General features: G+C 37.3%; 1 pseudogene; it reads right to left on the bottom strand.

The window, feature by feature from the left end:
- Nucleotides 1-3,554: 3,554 nt before the first annotated feature.
- On the bottom strand, nucleotides 3,555-4,321 carry LOC149258381 (uncharacterized; annotated as a pseudogene).
- Nucleotides 4,322-23,152: the final 18,831 nt, after the last annotated feature.

Here is a 23,152-nt window from a genome sequence, read left to right as displayed (position 1 = left end):
ATGGTGTATCCTTCCCGTGGAGATTCAAGATTATATGATCTCAAACTCCTTCTAGTTTGATCCTCCTCACTTTTGCAACACATTTCTTCCACTGAGCTAGATCTTGATCATCTTTTGTTGGAGGCTTAGGAAAATCTATGAATTCTATCAGCCCGTTTTCTTCCAACACTACCTCCATCCTTTACTTCCAAGAAATATAATTTGAACAACCCTCAAGGGCATATTTGAGTCTCAATCCATAGAACAACATCTTGTTGGCTCTGTATAATGATACTGCAAATTTGATTTCACCTACAAAGAAAAACTCATATTCTTCTCTTCTAGAGTGATTTAAGCTCTAATACCATGTAGAAATTCCTTGTAGATTCAAACTGCTTATGTAATTTTCTAAAACAAAAGACTTGAATCTACTCTACTCATCAACGGAAATAATTAATCAACCAAGAAATCACGAAGCATACAAGAGAAAGAATTCAATAAACACATTACACAATGATTTCCTAGGGAAATCCACAACTAAAAACCCCTGCATTTTGTATATTGCATTAGCCAGAAAATGTGAGAAGATTACAATGCTTTGCTCAAGCTTGAGAAACGTCTACACTGTCTCTATCTATCTCACAACTTCCTAGACAAGCCTAGGCCAATACTTAACCAATTCTTTTCTTGCCCAAGTCCATATCTCCTTGCATTGTTTCCTTATGAATTAGCCCCTATTAATTAGGGAAATTCCTCAGTTGGGATTGTGTAATCTTCGCAAGCCTTCCTCTGACTGCATGAACCACATGTACAATTTGGATGATTATACAACTGATAGTACACTGCGCTTGAACTCCAATCTCAATTGGGTAACTCTCAGATCTGACATATATGAGTTATTTATGAGTGAATCATCAATTAACTGGTTGAACATATGAAGCAGCACCCAACTCTTTGACCTCCTACTATTTCCTCCATTAGTTGGAACTAGTTTGACTCACTTTAACTCAGTTAAATTGAATTAATTAATTACAACTCAAAATAAACTCAACAAGGGCTCCTATAAAGTAGGAGACAATCTACATGATTCTATTTAGACCCTTAACTTGAATTTACAGAGCCAACTAAGTCAAATTAACTTAGTTAACTCGCACAAGTTGTCTTGTGATGTGGAATTACAATTTTATTCCTAATTTAATTCAAGGGAAAATTAAATCAAGATTTTTCTTGTTGCATGTACAACAATTTCTCTAGGCTTGTTTTAGAAGCTCGACATCATTGGTCACCCCAATTATGTACATGATATGTTATTGTTTCTAAAATGCTTGAGGAGTTATTAGTTTGCCTAGGAGAAAAGGGTATGCCTTCCTCGTTCTTAATTTTTTTGGATGTTTCTATCAGCAAATTCGAGACACGTTGGTGCATAAATTAAGTTCATATCAAAACAATAGTTTTCTTCTTAATGAAATCCACGAAATTATGTTGATCTCTATATGTTTCCATTCATTCAATTTTAAGCCAATTTTTTTGTTTTTGGGCTTCTATAGACTTCACCATCTAGGAATCATCATTCTTGAGTGTCTTTGTGTTTGAGAGTGTTGAATTATTGTCTTGTGCTCTATGCAAAATACTCAATGCTCTTTGGGTAGTTTCCACTTAGTATGGTTGTATTCTTTATTTTTACTACCATTCCTTGATTAATATTCACATTCATATATGGTTTGCATTGACATGGACATATGTTATATGCTAACAAACATTGTCTTTCATTGGAACATTCAAAATTTCATGTCATGAAATTCCCCAAATTATTTACCGAAATAGTAAAGTTTTGTGTCCAGAATTTTTGTAAATATGGAAAAAGTTTTTTGTACTCAATTTTGTAAATAGGTCAAACTAGCATTTGCAGCATATGTTGTAAAGGAAAAGCTGTAATGCATAAATGTAAATGGTCATTGAAAATAAGAATTAATAAAGAAAATTGCATGCAAAGGTGGAAAATAAAGCTAAATGATTTACATTATCTAAATTTATAGATAGTATAATTCTTGTAACAAAGATTGGCTCTTGATCTTCTAAGATGTTTTTTAAGTTTCAATAAAAAATTACAAATAATAGATTATAATGGATGAGGTGAATAAAGAAAAATAACATCATGAAAAATATGATGGTTGTATTTCCACATTTAAAATTGCATCACAATTTTATAAATGATGCTTTATACATAGATTGGACACTTGCATCTATATCCCATGAGTTAACTGTGAACATTATATTAAAATTGAATTATATTCAAAAAATTATATTATTAATTTTTAATGTAATGTTTAGGGTGCCTATAAACACAATAAAATAATGAATAATTAAAGATAAATAAAAAATGTTTTACAAAGGAGAAGGTAAAAATGAACAATCTTAATCTTTACATTCACAACTTTTTCATTGAATGTTTTTAAACATTCTTAATTTCTCTTATATGGCATCGACTCTAAAAACAAAGACCTGTGAGCACCACCTGAATCTCTGTCCATCTACTTTAACATGTGAGCTCATGAGAAGAACATTCCTTTACCATGTGACCTGTTTTACCACACATGTTACAGATAGGCTCATTGGGACAATCAGCTGCAAGATGACCAGGCTTCTTGCAATTCCTGCATAATTTCTCTTTTGGACACTTCGATGCAATGTGCTTGTCATGAGAAAAAAAAAAAATAAAAAACAAATTAGGGCCTCCATATGCCTTTTCTTTCTGACATTGATTATACCAGTGGGCAACAAAGTATAGTCCCACAATCTTTCCCTCTAGCTCTGTCACTTTCACCTGGAAATTCAAGAGAAATAACAATACTTCATTCACCATTTTTCTGGTTATTTGGTTTATTAAATTGTACTAACATTAGGCACAGAAGCGTTGTTTCAAGTTGCGTTCTCCTAGAATTTTTAATGACATTTATTATTTTCTATTCAATCACTTACATATATTTCTGTAAATTTAGTGCAGACCTATCTAGACATGAGTCTGGTATGTACCATGAAATATTTCACTACATCACCAAATTTTGAAGGCATGGATTATTTTCATATTCGAGGCATACTCTATTTCTTCCATGTCTTTTTTTCTAGTATGATATGTACCAGAGTGTCTTATATGGGAATTTCTAACAGTTGTTAATTTTTCTGGACTCAAGATTTCCATATCTGTTTCCTTGATTTTGGCAAGTTAGTGTATAGCATTTTACTGACCCAACATCTAGATTCAATGCGAAAGGAGAAATCATACTATCTCATACACACTAACCAAGAGTTCATGGATACATTCTCAATTTCTCTTCTATGGCATCGACTCTAAAAACAAAGACCTGTGAGCACCACCTGAATCTCTGCCCATCTACTTTAACATGTGAACCTAAAACATACTTTAAAAACGCAAATCATGCATTCCATAAAAATTTAGAAAATCTTCAAAAAGCAGACATAAAAGGTTCATGTTTTGTTGCCTTAATTCTCCAGTGTCATTATCAAAATTCATAGTTGTGGTTGAAGCCGACAAAAAACTTTCAAATACTTTCAAATAGTTTAATTTCCTGGCATTTAGTAACAGACTAGTCTTACACTTGCACTAAAAAGAAATAAAGTAATCTACTGCCAATATTAATATAAATTCGGCAAACTAAATCACACTAGTATAAAGTGGCTGGAAAATTAAGACCGCTACTTCACCCGAAGACTGAAACTAAGCTTCATCTTGTGACTTCCCCAATTTGTACAGCAGTTCAGAAGTTCTCAACGTCAGAAGCCACCACGCATAAACAGAGGATCTGAAGGACAGTCTATAGAGAGATGTCCACGACCCCCACAGACATGGCAGTAAATTATCTTGAAATCATCAAACCCTCCATGTGTTTCAAACCCTCAAACCCTCCACGTGGTGCCATAATTCTAGGAGGGCTTTGAACACGGGGGCAGTCCTTGACAAGATGACCAGGTTCACCACAACCATTGCAAACTGGGCTATTCATACAATCTCGAGCTAGGTGGCACCACATCCATTGCAAACTGGGCTATTCATACAATCTAGAGCCAAGTGGGTAGTCTAGCATCAGTTATTGCAAGCCTTATCATTAGGACAGTCTGCCATAATATGCCTACGAAAATAACACTTCTTGTAGAGTGCTGATTTTGGAAGTCCTAGCTCATGAGTAGAACATTCCTTTTCCATGTGACCTATTTTACCACACATGTTACAGACAAGCTCATTGCAGCAATCAACTGTAAGATGATCAGGCTTCTTGCAATTCCTGCATAATTGCTCTTTTGGACACTTCGATGCAATGTGCATTTCGTGAAAAAAAAAAAAAAAACAAACAAATTAGGGCCTCCATATGCCTTTTCTTTCTGACATTGATTATACCAGTGGGCAGCAAAGTATAGTCCCACAATATTTCCCTCTAGCTCTGTCACTTTCACCTAGAAAGTCAAGAGAAATAGCAATACTTCATTCACCGTTTTTTTGGTTATTTGGTTTATTAAATTGTACTAACATTAGGCACAGAAGCATTGTTTCAAGTTGCATTCTCCTAGAATTTTTAATGACATTTATTCTTTTCTATTCAATCACTCACTTATATTTCTGTAAATTTAGTGCATACATATCTAGACATGAGTCTGGTATGTACCATGAAATATTTCACTACAACCAAATTTTGAATTCATGGATTATTTTCATATTCGAGGCATACTCTATTTCTTCCATGTCTTTTTTTCTAGTATGATATGTACTAGAGTGTCTTATATGGGAATTTCTAACAGTTGTTAATTTTTCTGGACTCAAGATTTCCATATCTGTTTCCTTGAGTTTGGCAAGTTAGTGTATAGCATATCAAATCTGGGTTTACATGGGTTTGTCTACATATTCATTTCACTAACCCAACATCTAGATTCAATGCGAAAGGAGAAATCATACTGTCTCATACACACTAACCAAGAGTTCGTGGATCACACCGACCCCATATGGCCTGTAGTCTGCCCCTTTGTTGCAAAAAATAACAGAATAAATGTAGACTTGGGAATTCACAAGATTCTAAAGAACCAAAATAAACCGACAGAGCTGCATACATATGGATTCAGGAAATAAAACTACCTCTTTCCCATCAACTGTTATGAGAAAATCTCGGTCAAGAATTATTAGAAGAGATTGCAAGCTTTGGATGATGAATTCATGAATGATTGAAAAAACAAACTACATATTTTCCTATTTTTGTTGAGCACTCGAGTTGTTTATAGAGAGTAGAAACCAAAGAACGAAGATCATGCTTCAGATTTATCTAGAGTACAGATGATAAAAACTTTTAGATTTCCTGAGGGAAGTTCAATGCACACTCCATGCAAAAAATTTTAGATTTCCTGAGGGAAGTTCAATGCACACTCTATGAAAAAATATATGCATCATGTTGATTACCGATCCAAGAAGCATTTTAAGATTAGGCATGCAATATCATATATAAGAGGTGCAAAACATTTCCCTGTAAGTGTTCATTAGAAGTCTGGAAACCTTACTATGAACCAATAATTCATGTTCATTAGAAGTTTGGAAACTGGAAACCTTACTATGAACTAATGATTAACCAATGATTCATGGATTAAAGGGTTAAATAAACCGTGTTTTCTATTTAAAATCTTTTTGTCCATTTAATGAATATGCCTAAAGAAATGGATAACTGCTTCAATGGAAAAGAGAAAGTAAACCCAAGCTTCCTTTCTCCTTTTCGAGTATGGAAACTATCACCTTAGCTTTGCACAAAGGCATCTAGTTCTGAAGCAATAAAATCAAATTGTTCTTGCATGCATTCAAATATATAAATGCAAGTATAGTGCTTACTTGGAAAGACTATAATTGGACCCAAAATCAATGAAACTACTGCATTGTTAAAAGTATTGCATGCTTTGGGTGACAAGTTGTCCTTCTATCCAAGCTGGAAATGATAAAATACATAAAAATAATTAAATACTTAAAACTCATAAAAGGCCACTAATGGGAGTTGGCATGGCTTAGAAGGAAACAAGATTGGTAATGAACTAGACATTAACTTTCTAAAGCCATGGCATTCTTTGCAAATTTCCATAGCAAATCCCATAACTCACACGACAACAACAACAATGACTCCAATTAAGAGGAGCAAAGATTCTACGCAAAAGTAAACCATGTCAGACACTAGTGCTTTTCTTCTCCCTCTACTGCCCCGTTCAAATCCGAGCAGGAGGAGCTGACCACCTGCCCAGTAATGGAGAATCTCTCAGCTCCGACTTCGTTGAAGAATAATCCCAACTCTTCGGACATGTCTGTAGTTCGAAACTAGAGCACCATGTTGAAGCCAAAACCTAATTGTCCCTCTGCTTCGAAGGCCAAGAAGGGCGTAGCCAAAAAACGAGCCAAAGATGATGACTTTTCCGAAGAGCAGCTCGAGTCGAAAAAGAAGAAGTCGGCGTCCAAGAGAAAGAAAGTTGTTGACGGAGAGCAACCCGAGCCAAAGAAAAACGTTGATGAGGTTGCTGAAGTCCAGAGCGAGCCAAAGAAGAAACCGGTGTCTAAGGAAAAGAAACTTGGTGAAAAAGAAGTCTCTGCTTCGAACCAGATTACTACTGAGAAAATCAAGTTGCTGCTGGAAACCAAATTATTACTGGAGAAGACCAGATTACCACTAGAAAAGTCTAGACTTCTACTGTAAAAGACAACCAAGACCAAACCAAACTTTTGTTGTAGAAGACAGCCAAGACCAGATTACTCTTAGAAAAGACATCCAAGACCAGATTACTGCTAGAGAAGACCATACTTCTATTGGAGACCTTGGGGCTAGAGCTCAAATGCTGGAGGAAAAATGGCAAGAGACCAGTGTCATTGTTGCATGAGAAATGCGCCTTACATCTTGAATCGCTGAAGGATTGAATTTGTGGCTATAAGGAAGTTAGGGCATTCCAACTACCTTATCCTAATCGAATAATTCAAGATGGTTTCATCGTCTAACATATAATCTAATGGGGCACGGTCATGACATGTGTACAAGAGAGAAGTTCATTTCAGAGGGGAACGCCTTACAACATAAAAAAATTATGTCGTATATTTGTCCTCAATTTTGAACATATGCTAAGTTTTAGCTATGGATTTTGTCACTTTAATATTTTGTATCAATTTTTCAGAAAGATATGTCAAATTTCCATATTTATAATTATATTTTTAACTAAATAAAAAATAAAACTCTTAATTCTTCTCAAATTTTTATCAATATATTTAATTTTTTAACAATTTTTTTCTATAAATTTTGTTTGAAATTAGGTAGAGATTTCTTGGATTCCAATTGTCTAATCTACATTAACAAATTTTTATTATCAATTTTGTTCGAAATTAGGTAGATATATCTTGGATTCTAGCTGTGTAATCTACATAATTGAGATAGTTTGTTATATCTTTTTGTTCTTTTCTAGGCATCTTTTTTGACCATTTTTGTCCAAAATTAACTAGGGATTTCTTGGAATCTTAAGTTCTAACAACGCTGTCTGCAAGAATACTTTGCAACATGACATACACCCCATCCAAAATCGTTTCCTCGTGTATGGGAGTTTGGAACTCACTATGGACTTATAATCTCTTGCATGAGTAGATTTCATGAGAGTATTGTACATCTATTAAAATTTCAATTTGAGTATCATCCTTGATCAAGTTCTAAGTTAATTGACTTATGCTACTTGTAAGCTTTTCCAATGCCATGGCTCTATACCATTTTGAGCATAACTAATTTTCATAAGGTTACAAGTATATTGCATTTTGAAATGAAAGTTAATATCTTGAATTGATAAAACGAATTTAAAAATATGGAATTGTGTATCTATATATATATATATATATATATATATATATAGGCCACTCCTCATTGAAAATTCAATGATAAAGAAAAATCACAATAATAGTTTGGTAAGAAAATAAGATCCTCGGAGGATGAATTGATTAGTTAATGATACAAACACCATTTGAAAAGGTTGTATACATTAAAAAATATATAATTTGCTAATTTAAATAATATAAATATAGTAGTATTGTATGGCTACTGAAAAACACATTGTTAGTTCATTTATGTATGTCTTCATTGTTTTTTCTAATTTAACTATGTTCAAAGTTGAATAATTAAACCAAGTGGCAAGGAATGCTAGCTACTTGGCCTTGTTTATAATTAAATTTTTAAAATTGTTTATATATTTTATAAATAAAATATTAAAAATAATAATTAAAATAAATTTATAAGATATAAATTAAATTTAAAATCAAATGCATTATAAATATAAATTATAATTAAAGCTTTAATAACCCACAAGATATGTGATCAAAAGTAACAAAGTATTTCATAAGAAACTTTGAAGTAAAAAATCATTAATTTGAAGCCTTCAAACATGCATCCAATTATAAATATATGTTAGTATGTTATGAAACTAGCTCACAAAAATATAGAAAAGATAGATCAACGCCTTAGAATTCAGCCTCTTCGAGGGGAAAACCTCCTTTACAATACACAAATGAACAATTCTTCAATGATACAAATGACAAAACCTCCTTCCTACATCTAGGAGTCTAAGGGGTCACAATATAACCAGGCCGACCTAAAAATAATAATATAAAGTCACAAAAATAACAATAGTAGGATTCTGTGGGGCACAATAATAACAATAAGGGATACAATGACAATAGTAATGGGGGAATCAATAGTATTATAGGGACCTAACATGCCCCTCTCCTTCAAAAAAGTGTTGTCCTCAACGCTTGAGTAGTTTTGGATGCTTCTGTATAAAATTCTCATCCTCCCATGTGGAATCTTCAACGGGTAAGTTCTTCCACTTAATGAGATACTCTGAAATTGATCGATTTCGTAGCTGTCGAGTTCTTATTTCTTTGACTGCTTCAGGTTACAATATGATTTTTCCTTCCTCATCAAGTTTTGGCAATATTGTTTGAACTGGAATCTTGTCACCTATAACCTTCTTTAAGCATGAAACATGGAAAATTGGGTGCACTCGGGAAGCTGCAGGAAGCTCCAATTTGTATGCCATAGTACCTATCTTTTGCAACACATTGTATGGACCAAATATTTTGGTGATAATTTATTATCCTTCTTACCATGCTTGAGGGACATTTGTTTATATGGTTGTAGCCGTAAGAATACCCGATCACCTACATCAAAACTTATTTCGTTGCGATGTTGATCTACTTGTTGTTTCATTCTATTCTGCTCCAAGGTGAGGTTATCCTTTAAGAGATGGATAACTTGTTGCTAATGCTCGATGTGATCTTCCACTGCTTGAACCTTAGAATTTCCTCTTAAATATGATGTGATGGATGGTGGATGATATCCATAAAGTGCCATAAATGGGGTCATTTTTGTTGCAATATGGAAGGAAGTGTTACAGCACCATTCAGCCAGAGGCAACCATTTGACCCATAGTGTTTGTTTATCAGATACAAAGCAATGAATATATCCTTCCAAACATTTGTTTACTATCTCAATTTGCCCATCAAATTGAGGATGATAAGATGAGATATGAGCTAACTGAGTACCAAGACAAGAAAATAATTCTGTCAAAAAATTTTCAGTGAATTTGGGATCTATGTCACTTACAATAATCTTTGGGTTTCCATGTAGTTGAATTGTTTCCATAAATGTAGTAGAAATTGTACTCGTTTAAATGGATGAGATAATGCACAAAAGTGTGCATACTTGGTAAGTCTGTCAACTACTACCATGATAACACTCTTTCCTTCGGGCTTGGGTAAACTTGTGATAAAATCCATTGAAACCTCCTCCCAACATTGGCTTGGAATTGATAAAGGTTGTTATACTCCTGGGGTCTTAATTGTTTCAACTTTATTTTGTTGGTAAACCAAACATTCCGCCACAAACTTTTGAAGATCCAATTTAAGGCCACCCCATAAAAAATCTTGCTTAACCCTGTGGTAGGTTTTTAGAAATCCTGAGTGCCCTCTTAAGGGAGAGGTGTGCAATGTTGAAAATGCAACAAGATGATGGAGCTTAGTGGAAAAGAGTTGCCTTCACTAAGTGGGCCCGCAGGCTATTATTTGGCGCAAAGTCTATTTTTAGACTATGTCTATTTTTAGACATATGGATCATGGTCTATGAGTTGCAGGATGTTATTTGTGGATGATTGGTCATGTTGGTAAAAATAGATGGACTTCTATTTTTAGACATATGGGCAGAGTCTATTTTTAGACTGCCAGGCTAAAAATAGAACAGTCGAATATTATTAGCTCTTAATAATATTTGGACTATTAACATTATCGTATCCTCTTGGAGCACTTCAGTTCAAGCTACGGATGTGGCACATGCAGCTGTCAGAAGGAAATACACTTTTCTTATGGGTCAGTTGAGCTATTGCATGATGGACTTCAGTTAGAACTCAAGTGATTGAGTTTGGTGGAGTTGATTGAGGAGTTGATGGAGTTGTGTTCAGTTTGACTTGGTTGAACTAGTTGTATTTAGTCTAACTGTAGAATACACTAGTGATGAGTGAAGTGAACTAATTATTAATTAATTCACTAATTATTAACTCATAAAGCAACTAAAGAATACATCAGTTAACTCAGTGCATGGACAGTTCAGTGGAGACAGGTGTTAGAGGTGGAGACTGCTATCATTTGTGACTATAGTTGTGCATGAGATTTGCACATGCATTGATGGAGATTGCTAATGAGGATTGCGCAGTACAAGCCAAGGAAAAACGAGCTTGGATCATTCCTATTCTTGCTTTGGATTGCGCAGTAGAGGCAGACAGACAGCGGAGGAGATTTGAACCTGTGACTTGATTCAAATATGAGCTAGTTTGTATGTAGTAGGTGGAGATAGTACTGAGTACTTGTGAGGAGTATTGTACTATGTATTGTTACATGTTCTCGGTGGAGATAGTACTGAGTACTTGTGAGGATTATTGTACTATGTATTGTTACATGTTCTCTATCATTATAATATACAAATAGTTGGGGGTTTTCAGCTGTATGCTTTCCCCGGATTACATATTGTGTTAATGTGCGCATGCGATTGATGTTTCATTGTTTTTAATTCCGAAAAATTGATGATCAACGTAGAGGAGGTTATGTATTATGCATGCATTCCACAATAGTGTATAATCAGGATAATCTTTGTGAATAAGTGTTATATTATTCAAAATTTCTACATGGTATCGGAGTAGAGTTGATCATCAAATCTATTATCCAGAAAGTGATTACATTTTATTTCTTCAGGCAAAGTCTGTAATCGGGCCAAGTAGCCTCTGGATTCATCCTTCTTTTGGAAGGTGAGATATCCGGTAAAATCCCATACATTCAATCTCTGTATGAGAAATACTTTGTTCTCACGAATTTTAGATCAGAAGCGATTGAGTTTTGAGCTAGTGGAATTCGAATTTGCAGCAGTGTTTTCTTGGTGTCAAAGTTGAAATGTCTTTCAACAGATTGCGATTGGAGTATGCTCTTGAAGGCAACTCGAACTATATTGCATGGAAAGACAGGATGGAGGCGGTGTTAGATGAAAATGGGCTGAAGGATTTCATAGAGGCTGAGGTCCCAAAGCCTACTGATGCTGCTCACGTTGAGGCTTGGCAAAAGAAGACAGCAAAGTGTTGAAGGATTCTGTTGGAGGGCATGAAGGATCACATTGTATCCAGCCTACATGGAAAGGCTTCTCCATACTTGATATGGAAAGCGTTGACAGATTTATTCCAAAGCAAGAGTGACTAGAGAAAGTTGGCACTCAAGGATAAACTCAGAAACATTAAGTGCGAGAAAGGAGAAAGTATGCCCAAGTATCTCACGAAGTTCACCCAATGCAGGGATGAGCTGGGAAGTGTGGGGGTGACTGTTGATGATGAGGACTTGGTGAGCTTGGCTCTTCTTGGTCTTCCGAAGAGTTGTCATTCCTATCAGGACTCTGTCAATGGTCGGGAGAAATTGCCGGGATGGGAGAGACTTTGGTCAGATCTTGTGCAGGAGGAGATCAAGCAGAATACGAGGGATGGATCTTCATCAAAGGCATCTGATGAAGAAAATTGTGCTTTGGCTGCCAAAGCAAATAAGGGGAAGAACAAGAAAGCTTCTCATTCCGGTGCAAAAGGCAAGAAGCAAGACATGTCCAAGGTGAAGTGCTTTCACTGTCACTAGCACGGACATTATGCCACAAATTGTCCGCAGAAGAAGAAAAATAAGCAAGTTGTTGGATCTGCAGTGGGAGATGCCTTAGCCTCGCAGTTTGAGCTGGATTTTTCATTGATCACATGCTTGGTATCAAGTGTGATGGGATCGATATGGTTCTTGGATAGTGGTGCGTCTTTTCACATGACAGGAGATCGAGATTTGTTTTTTGATCTGGAGGAGAAAGATCTTGGAGTGCACATCGAGATGGGCGATGATGGTAGATACAGGGTGACCGGTATCGGTACCATTTCCTTTGAGAGGGAGTCTGGTAAATCCTTCGTATTGAAGGAAGTGAAGCATGTTCCAGGATTGAAGAAGAATCTTATCTCTGTGGCGATGTTAGAAGACAAGGGATATGATGTTGTTTTTAGCGAGGGAAAGGCTTTCCTGCGCAGTAAGACAACTGGAGAAACCCGGAAGATAGGGGTTCGAGTCAAGAACCTTTATCAGTTGCATGTAGATGGCTGCGTAGAAATGGCATGCAAGGCAGAAGGATTGGTGAGCCGGGATGATGGCGAGCTGTGGCACAGGAGATTGGGCCACCTTCACCATGGAGCCTTGAAGATACTGCAGCAGATTACTACTGGGCTTCCTAAAGGCACTCTTGCGCAATCAGATCAGTGCAAGGGGTGTACTTTGGGAAAATTTGTGAAAGCCACCTTTCACGAGAAGGATAGTCGTGCCACGAAAATCCTTGAAAGAATTCACACAGACGTGTGTGGACCTTTCTCAATAGCTTCGACAGCAAAGCACAGGTACTATGTGATCTTTGTTGATGATTTCTCTAGAAAGTGCTAGATCTTCTTCATGCAGAAGAAGAGCGAGACATACTCAAAGTTCTGTGAATTCAAATCACTGGTCGAGAAGGAATCGGGGAAGAAGGTGAAGGCTCTTAGGAGTGACAATGGTGGTGAATTCATCTCTAGCGAGTTCAAGGACTTTTGCAGCGCAGAAGGGATTCGAAGAGAACTCATAGCTCCCCATAACCCACATCAGAACGGGGTTGCTGAGTGGAAGAACAGAACAATCGTGGGTGTTGCACAGGCGATGTTGCATGATCAGGGCCTACCCCTTCACTTGTGGGCCGAAGCATGCAATACTGCAATATATGTGCAGAACCGTTGTCCTCATAGGATACTTGGCATGAGTACACCCGAGGAGGCTTATTCTGGTAAGAGGTCTGATATTTCTCATTTGAGGATTTTTGGTTCTAACGTTTACATGCATGTGACGAAGGATGCCAGGAAGAAGCTAGAGCCGACCGCAGAGGTTGGGATATTTGTGGGGTACACTGATACGCCCCACAACTATCGTGTGTATTTTCCAGACAGTCGCAAGACTGTTGTGCGACAGGATATAAAATTTCAGGAGGAGAAAGCCATGAAGTGTTCACTTGAGAGGGAGCCACACTTGCATGTAGATGAGGAGCTATTAGTTCCTAAGGATGAGCTTCAGGACATGGATCAACCACAAGATGAAGTTCATGGAGTGGAAGAGACCACTCATGCAGCGCCAACCATCAGAGGGTGAAAGCGCACTACAGAAGCTGAGCGACTGGCTCAAGATGCAGAGAAGGTTGTAGGACCACCTACAGGACAACGCAGACAGAGATAGTCACCTGATCGGTACACTGGATACATGGCTCTTGTGAGAAAATGTGTTGTGACTGAGCCATCCTCTTTCGAGGAAGCTGTGGAGGATCCCACATGGGTAGATGCCATGGTGGAAGAGTATGATTCGATTGTCAGAAACAGTGCATGGGAGATTGTCCCAAGACCGGAAGGGAAATCAGTGGTGGGTTCGAGATGGATCTACAAAGTGAAGCAGGCAGCTGACGGGAGTGTGGAGAAGTACAAGGCAAGATTTGTTGCCTGAGGCTTCTCACAGATAGAAGGGATCGATTATGAGGAGACCTTTGCACCTATTGCAAGTTATTCTTCCATACGAACGATTCTTGCTCTCTCAGCGCAGATGGGGTGGCACATTCATCAGATGGATGTGAAGACTGCATTCCTCAACGAAGTCATTGAGGAGGAGGTGTACATAGAGCAGCCCGAAGGTTTTGAGATGTTCAGCAGCGAGTCGCATGTGTGTAGGCTCAAGAGAGCGTTGTATGGGTTGAAAGAAGCACCACGTGCTTGGTACACACGTATAGATAGTTATTTCACCAGATTTGGATTCTCCCAGAGTGAGGCAGATCCTAACCTATACCAGATTGTGGTGGAGGGTAAGTTGATTATCATTGTACTTTATGTAGATGATTTGATTCTGACGAGAGATGAGTTGTTGATACTTTCATGCAAGGATGATCTTGCTAGGGAGTTTGAGATGAAGGATTTCGGCCTCCTTCATTATTTCCTGGGATTGGAAATTTGGCAGCGCAGTGATGGACTATTTGTTTCTCAGGGTAAGTATGCTCGGGAGATACTGGAGAAGTTCAACATGCATGGCTGCAAGCATGTTGATACTCCTCTTCCTAGAGGTTGGAGGAAGGAGGATGCTACTTCAGCGGAGGTAGTGGATGCCACTGTTTATCGACAGTTGGTGGGGTCGCTTATGTATCTAGTCAATACATGACCCGATATATACTATGTTGTTAACCAGCTTTCACAAGTTATGGTTAAGCCAACCAAGCTCTTCTGGAAGGTAGGCAAGCATGTATTGCGTTATCTCAGAGGCACATCGAGATATGGATTTTGGTACAGACATGAGGATGAGGTGAAGCTATGTGGCTTCACAGATGCAGATTGGGCAGGGAGCCCAACGGACAGAAAGAGCACATCTGGAGGGATTTTCAGTATTGGGTCGACAACAGTTTCTTGGTACAGCAGGAAGCAGATATCCGTGGCACTCAGTTCAGCAGAGGCCGAGTATATGGCAGCAAGTTTGGCTGCATGCAAGGCTATATGGATGAGGAAGATCCTGGTTGGGTTGTTCGGGTCACACTTGGAGCCTACTGTGATTTATTGTGATAACCAGAGTTGGATTAAACTCTCGGCTAATCCAGTATTTCATGATAAATCCAAGCACATCGACATCAGGTACCATCATATCAGAGATTGTGTGCAGTGGAGAATCATGTTACTTTCATACATTCCAACGGAGGATCAGGATGCTGATATCTTGACGAAGGCGCTCACTAGGAGCAAATTCGAATACCACCAAGGCAGGATAGGGGTTACTAATAATCCATATCTTGTTGAGAGGGAGTGTTTAAAATGCAACAAGATGATGGAGCTTAGTGGAAAAGAGTCGCCTTCACTAAGTGGGCCCGCAGGCTATTTTTTGGCGCAAAGTCTATTTTTAGACTATGTCTATTTTTAGACATATGGATCATGGTCTATGAGTTGTAGGATGTTATTTGTGGATGATTGGTCATGTTGGTAAAAATATATGGAATTCTATTTTTAGACATATGGGCAGATTCTATTTTTAGACTGCCAGGCTAAAAATCGAACAGTCGAATATTATTAGCTCTTAATAATATTTGGACTATAAACATTATCTTATCCTCTTGGAGCACTTTAGTTCGAGCTACGGATGTGGCACATGCAGCTGTCAGAAGGAAATACACTTTTCTTATGGATCATTTGAGCTATTGCATGATGGACTTCAGTTAGAACTCAAGTGATTGAGTTTGGTGGAGTTGATTGAGGAGTTGATGGAGTTGTGTTTAGTTTGACTTGGTTGAAATAGTTGTATTTAGTCTAACTGCAGAATACACTAGTGATGAGTGATGTGAATTAATTATTAATTAATTCACTAATTATTAACTCATAAAACAACTAAAGAATACATCGGTTAACTCAGTGCATGGACAGTTCAGTGGAGACAGGTGTTAGAGGTGGAGACTGCTATCAGTTGTGACTATAGTTGTGCATGAGATTTGCACATGCATTGATGGAGACTGCCAATGAGGATTGCACAGTACAAGCCAAGGAAAAACAATCTTGGATCATTCCTATTCTTGCTTTGGATTGCGCAGTAGAGGCAGGCAGACAATGGAGGAGATTTGGACCTGTGACTTGATTTATATCTGAGCTAGTTTGTGTGTAGCAGGTGGAGATAGTACTGAGTACTTGTGAGGATTATTGTACTATGTATTGTTACATGTTCTCTATCATTATAATATACAGATAGTTGGGGGTTTTCAGTTGTATGCTTTCCCCGGATTACATACTGTGTTAATGTGTGCATGCAATTGATGTTTCATTGTTTTTAATTCCGCAAAATTGATGATCAATGTCGAGGAGGTTATGTATTATGCATGCATTCCACAATAGTGTATAATCAGGATAATCTCTGTGAATAAGTGTTATATTATTCAAAATTTCTACATGCAATTCGCTAAGAATTTTTTGTTTGAGTTGGGAATTCTTACATAGGTATAACCAATCCTTGTACCATAACGAATCATTTTTCCAGCTGAATGTATCAAATGTACTAGGATCCTGTTGTATCTTTTGAATGATTTCCCACACTTCCTTGTCATTCTTCCATTCATCCCTTGCTTCATTTATCCAATCTGGTTGGATAATAGAAATGATGCAAGTAAATGCTTCCACATCCTCATCCTTTCTTGAGAGTGCATCTACCACCACATTTTGCTTCCCTTTTTTGTAGATGATTTCAAAGTCATAGCCCAACATCTTTGTGACCCATTTTTGCCGCTCTTCTGAAGATAATCTTTTTTCTAAAAGGTATTTAAGACTATCATGATCTGTTTTTACCTTGAAGTGTCTTCCCATTAGGTAGGGTCGACATTTCTTAAGTGCATGTAGTATTGCCAATATTTCCTTCTCATAAATAGCTTTGAGTAAACACTTTCCTTTCATTGGACGACTTTCGAAAGAAATGGGTATTTCTTCCTGCATTAAAACAACACGAATTCCATTTATTGAGGTATCACATTCCACAATAAAGGTTTTGTGAAGTCTGATGTAGCTAAGACTGGTGCTTGGCACATTGCCTCTTTAAGATGTTCAAAGGCCTTTGTTGCTTCTGGAGTCCATGAGAATGCATATTTCTTCAATAATGTTGTTAGAGTTGTTGCTATTCCCCCATAATTCTTAACAAACTTGTGATAATACCCTGTCAACCTGAGAAATCCTTGTAGATGCTTTATGGATGTGGGGATTTTCCATTCCTTAATGGTTTTAATTTTGCTAGGGTCTACCTTAACACCTTCATGAGATATAATATGACCCATATATTCCACCTCTTGTACTCCAAAGAAACATTTGGATACTTTTGCATATAATTGTTTCTCCTCCAATAGTTTGAGCACCATGTCAACATGTTGGACATGATCCTTCCAAGACTTGCTATATATTAGTATATCATCAAAAAATACTAACACAAATTTTCTAAGGAAGGGTTTGAAAATGGAATTCATCAAACCTTGAAATGTAGAAGGAGCATTAGTAAGGCCAAAAGGAATGACCAAAAATTCATAATGACCCTCATGAGTTGTAAATGTTGTTTTTGGAATGTCTTCAGTCTTCATTATGATTTGATGATATCCTGAACGAATATCCAACTTGGTGAAGTAAATTGATCCATGCAATTCATCCAATAATTCATCTATGACAAGAGTGGGAAATTTATCTTTAATAGTGAGCTTGTTGAACTCCCTATAATCTGGACACATGTGCCATGATCCATCCTTCTTGTGAACCAATACTACTGGAGCAAAGAAAGAACTTTGACGAGGTTGAATTATACTAGCCTCTAGCATTTCTGCAACCATACGTTCAATTTCACTCTTTTGGACATAGGGATATCTGTAAGGCTTGATGTTTGGAGGAACACTTCCTGGAATCAAATTGATAGTATGATCATGATCATAAATAGGTGGGAGGCCTTTGGGAATCTCAAATACCTTGGAATTATTGTCCAAGACTTTTTAGAGATCTAGAGAAATGGATGATTTCAATGTGGGAACCTCTAGTGAACATAATTGTGCAATTATGCCTCGTTGTTCTTTCTTTAGAAGCTTTGTCATTTTGTTAGAGATGATTATCTTTCCCGGTTTCCTTGCGATACCCCTTAATTCAACTTCCTTTCCTTCTACAGAGAATTTCATGAAAAGTTCTTGAAAATTAAAAGCTATTGTACCCAAGGATTGTAGCCATTGGACTCTTAGTACAACATCAACACCACCCATTGGAATGGAAATAATTTGGCTATTCAATACATATTCTCCCATGGATAGCTTGATATTATGCACTTTCCTAAGAAATTTATGGTTCCTCCACCTGCAACCATCACTTGACACTCTGGTGTTGGATATACGAAGCAATTCGATTCCTTGGCTATCTTACAATGAATAAAATTATGGGTACTTCCCGAATCAATCAACACTATTACCCTTTTCTTTTTGATATGCCCTTCTATCTTGATAGTTTGAGGAGTGGTAATTCTAGCCAATGCATTACAAGATATGGTCAAACTAATTTCTTCCGTTTCTATGGTTTGTTCCTAGTGTATATCCTCTTCTTTTGACGTTTCTTGTTCCTTTTCTTCCTCCTCTTCACAATCTATGTAAAATAATTTCTTCTCGGCACACTTATGACCTTTAGTGTATTTGCTATCACAATTGTAACAAAGCCCTTTTGCTCTTTTTTCTTCCAATTGTTGTGGTGGAAACCTTGTAGGTTGTGGATGGCTAGGAGCAGCAACACTTCCATCTTTATGATTGTGAGTGGTAGGCTTCCTTGTTAACATAATTTTGCTTTCCATTTTTCTTGCCAACCTGAATGCCTTCTCCAATGAATCTGGTTCCCAAAGGTGAACATCATGTTGGATGTTATCTTTTAAAGTTCCTATGAACACATCAATCCTATGATCCTCTGGAATATCTTTTACCTTATATTCAATTTTTGGAAGTCCTCAACGTGCTCCATCATTGAACCCTTTTGTTTGAGATTGATCAATTGGCTAAAAAAAGTGTTGCTTTTTGTATCCTAATAATGTGCTATCATTTCATCCATAAAAATAGCCCAAGTGACAATTTGTTTACGAAAGCAAAGCCATCGATACCATACAAACTTATTTGGTTCCAAATATAAAGTTTCAATGCATACATTTTGTGTGTTTTGCACATTATGGAGATTGAAAAATTGCTCCATCTCTAGTATCTATGTTCTGGGATCTTTGCCATCAAACTTCCTCATATCAATCTTTGGAACATGGTGGTTCTTCGATCCAACATTAGATTCTATGAAATCATGAATAAAATTTATTTTGTTCTCATCATGATTTTCCTTTACTACCCTTTTGCCATTAGTAAGCATTTCTTGTAGAAACTTTTTCAAATCTGTCTTCAAATCTTCCATGCTTGTCTTCAAATCTGTCTTCAAATCGTCCATCTTAGCTTCCACGTTGTCCATCTTAGCTTCCACGTTATTCATCTTAGCTTCTACACCTTTCTTTAAACCATCCATCTTAGCTTCCACGCCTTTCTTTAAACCATCCATCTTAGCTTCCACCTCTTTCTTTAAACCATCCATTTTATTTTTTGTTACTTTTTGTGTGAGTGAAATTTGTTGCACTTGGTCTCGTAATTTTAATATATCATGTTTCATTTCTTCCTCTTCTTCATAAGTCATGCTAGAGCTTTCAGGTTGTTTACTAGGTGTTTCCATTTTCTTTCTTCAAGGCATCAATTACCGATAATAATGCTTCACTATGCCCTTTGAATTCTTTCAAACTATTTTTTCAACCCAAGCTTATGCAAAAATTTAAAAAAAACTGCACACCCTTTTTCACTTTGTAGGAGCTTGATATTGAATCTGATGTATCTCTGTAATTTTGGATCTCCCAGGCCTGAAATTTCTTCTTGCGGTAACCCTCTGAGTAATATTTCTAACCCCGCAAGTCTGATCAAGATTGGATTCTCCAATGAAGAGTTATGCCAAATATCCCACAATGACCTGAGTATAGACTTATTCAGTAGAGCTAACTTGTACGACGTGCCGTGTGTCACTGTTTCTACCTTAGATTCTGAAAATGGTACCCAAAAAACTAAAGTCTATCCTCTTTCTGCAACTTCTTACTAAAATTCAATCTTGTTATCGGGAAAACTAGTGTCCATTCAAAGCTACTAGTCCCACTAAGATGGGTAGCTATCTTAGAAACAAACAAACTAAAGTCACTTGTATTTTCATTTATGAGAGATAGATGAGAGAGAAGCAGAGAGTACCAACCTCAATATTTCGCTAGTCTCCTTGCTTGTTTCCTCTCTCCTTTGATCGAGCTTGCGCCACTCCTTTCTCACTTGTCCCTCTTCAAAGAACACCTGTAGAGTCAAGGCAGCAAAATACCATCAAAGCATAGAGATCTATAACCATAAATAATGTACGATCAGATGTACATTAACCATACAAATGCATATACAAATATAAGATTCAGAGATATACAAACATATGGAGGAAAACTCAAATAGCTTTATTGATAGAAGTAGTAGAAGAGAGGATTACAACCAAGCTGTCTGATCCAGCATCATCCTCCCAACACAAAAGCCCTCTTCACCTCATACAAAGCAAAATCACCCAACAATGTCTTCAAAGAGAAGCCAACAACACTTCCTTGCAAATTACAAAATTCCATCCCCTTGGATCTCTAGGATGAGGGATCCATATATTGATGTTTACAAGAGAGTGAGTCAGCTTCTGGGATTTTGATTAGTGTCATTTCACTGATAGTTCTTGGTTCCACTTGGATATTTCAGATCTCTTACTCATCCCTGGGCAAATTTAGAGAGGCAAGTGTCATATGAGCAGTTTCTAGAAGATTCTCTGGGTTTCCACCTAGCAAACTGCTTCTGCCATTTGTCTGCTCTCGCTCATCACACCCTACATAAGGGCTTTCCAGTATGCATTGCACCCCCCATGTGTAATAGGTGAGATGCATCACACTCTATGCATGTAGCAGCCTGTATGGTCCAGTTTTGACCAGTTCTGAGTTGTTTTTTATGGAGAACTTCTAGGAGATGATGTAATTAACTGACCTTGTTCCTTTAGGGTATGAAACAACATTTTTAGGGGTTTAGAAGCCCTTGGTTTATGGACATATGTGATTGGGGTTGTAATGCCCAAATATGTCTATAACAGTTGCCCCCTAAAGCATGAGGTCGTAAATCTTTTGATGTCGGGTGAAATGCTTTATAATGAGGATCCGAGGTTTTTCGAACTGGAAGGTGACCTGTAATAAGATACAACAAAATACATTATCTTCATAATATTTTCATGATCTAGTTGAGGCAGGAATTCCCATGCTCAGCTTTATAAATTCATATTCATGTACATAAAACAGACAATCGTCTGTGTGGCAGACTGATGATTCTGGTAGAGCCATCATCCTTTAGTTTGGATGATTATATGTGCAACTGTGATGTACATTTGATGTCTTTATTTTCCTGAATATATCGTAGCCCGGATGGATGAAACTAGATCCGGGGTCTTCAAACTTGTTCAATCTTCACCCGGAGTACAAGTCAATCCATGTGAAAAGATGTTCTAATGTCGAACATGGAAAGACATCGCCTGATTACTGGCCAATGATGTAAGCTTTAACAGGCATGAGAGGAATCACTGATAATGATAATGACCCTCAAGGTACTGCAGTTCAATTCACGTGGTGTGAATACATGCGTTGATTTCGAACACCACATAAAATCTTTCGGTCGAAGGCCATTGATGTAAACCTGTGGCCGGAAGTGAGAAACTTGCCATTGAGGCATGCAAGATTCAAAGTACTGAAAGGGTTGTTCCTAAGTCAAATTCTTGGATAATGAGCTGATGTCGACAAGAAGAGACCCGTCGTAGGAGGGCCATCCCACATCTACAACACAGAGCGGAGCAAATGATTTTGTAGAGATGAAAAATATCTGATGATATAAGATTCAAGGTGGCGGTCATGAAAAATGGAAAGTGAAGGTATTGTAGTGGATGAGATGTTAGCTAGGTTGGTGAATTCTCTGAGCGAATTCTCTTGAACATACCGGTGACACTGAAATGGATTGGTAGCGTTAACCTCAAGGTGGATGATACGGAGAACCAATGGTGATATGACCGATGAACGGAATAACCCAACCCGACTCAATCATGGTGATAGAGTGAAAGTGTCATGTTCAAGAGCGACCTACTACCAATGAAGCTATTCAAGTTTTCTTCCCCTTTTTCCCCAGTCATTGCTGAACAGTACCTCTTTATTTTTGTCAAGCTTGAGGAGGATAACATATGCTTGTTCTATAATTTTCCCTTCGGGCAAACCTGTCTCTATTTTTTAACGAGCCTAGCGACAGTGAAACTCACTCATGTCTGCATGGACAAGTTTGTCGCTATTGTTTTAACGAGTTTAACGACAAAGATAACTTGGTCCTTTTCAATTTTAGAGAGTCTAAAAGGGGCGGAAAGGAAACTCCAGTGGTCCTTTTTCGTAATGTAATCCCTTAAGTCTAAAAAAGTGTAAAATAATACGAAAGGGATGACTTTTCGATAGTTTTAACGAGCTGAACAAGACAAGCGCTCGATCTTTTTGTGTAATAATTCCTCAAGTCCAAAAAGATTAAAATCTAGAGGAGTGATGGCACTTCTGGTCACTTTAATGAGCTGGAGAGGCCAATTGCTCAGCAATCTTTTCATATTTTACGATTCAGATGAAAAGAGCTTAAAGGAGACTCATTTTTTGAGGAACGAATGATGTTTTTAGATAGCAACTAGTTCCAGGTAAGGTTTGGAACTTTTCAATCACGGCAGTGTAAAGAAGGTGGCTAATAGAATCACTCATCGCAGTTTTTCCTCAAAAGGGTAAACAATCAAATGGAGGCATATGATTGGCTAAAAAGAGTGGAGGTGATGGTAAGAACACGACCAAGGTTCAAAAGCTGATAATTATGCGATCGCAAAGATTATTTACTGAAGG

The sequence above is a fragment of the Pinus tabuliformis genome, chromosome 6 (assembly GCF_031772625.1).
Source record: "Pinus tabuliformis cultivar Carrire ecotype Pingquan chromosome 6, CPIR1, whole genome shotgun sequence".
Classification (NCBI taxonomy): Eukaryota; Viridiplantae; Streptophyta; class Pinopsida; order Pinales; family Pinaceae; genus Pinus; species Pinus tabuliformis.
The sequence above is the reverse complement of the archived record's forward strand: the minus strand, read 5'-3'. Positions and strand labels throughout refer to the sequence as shown.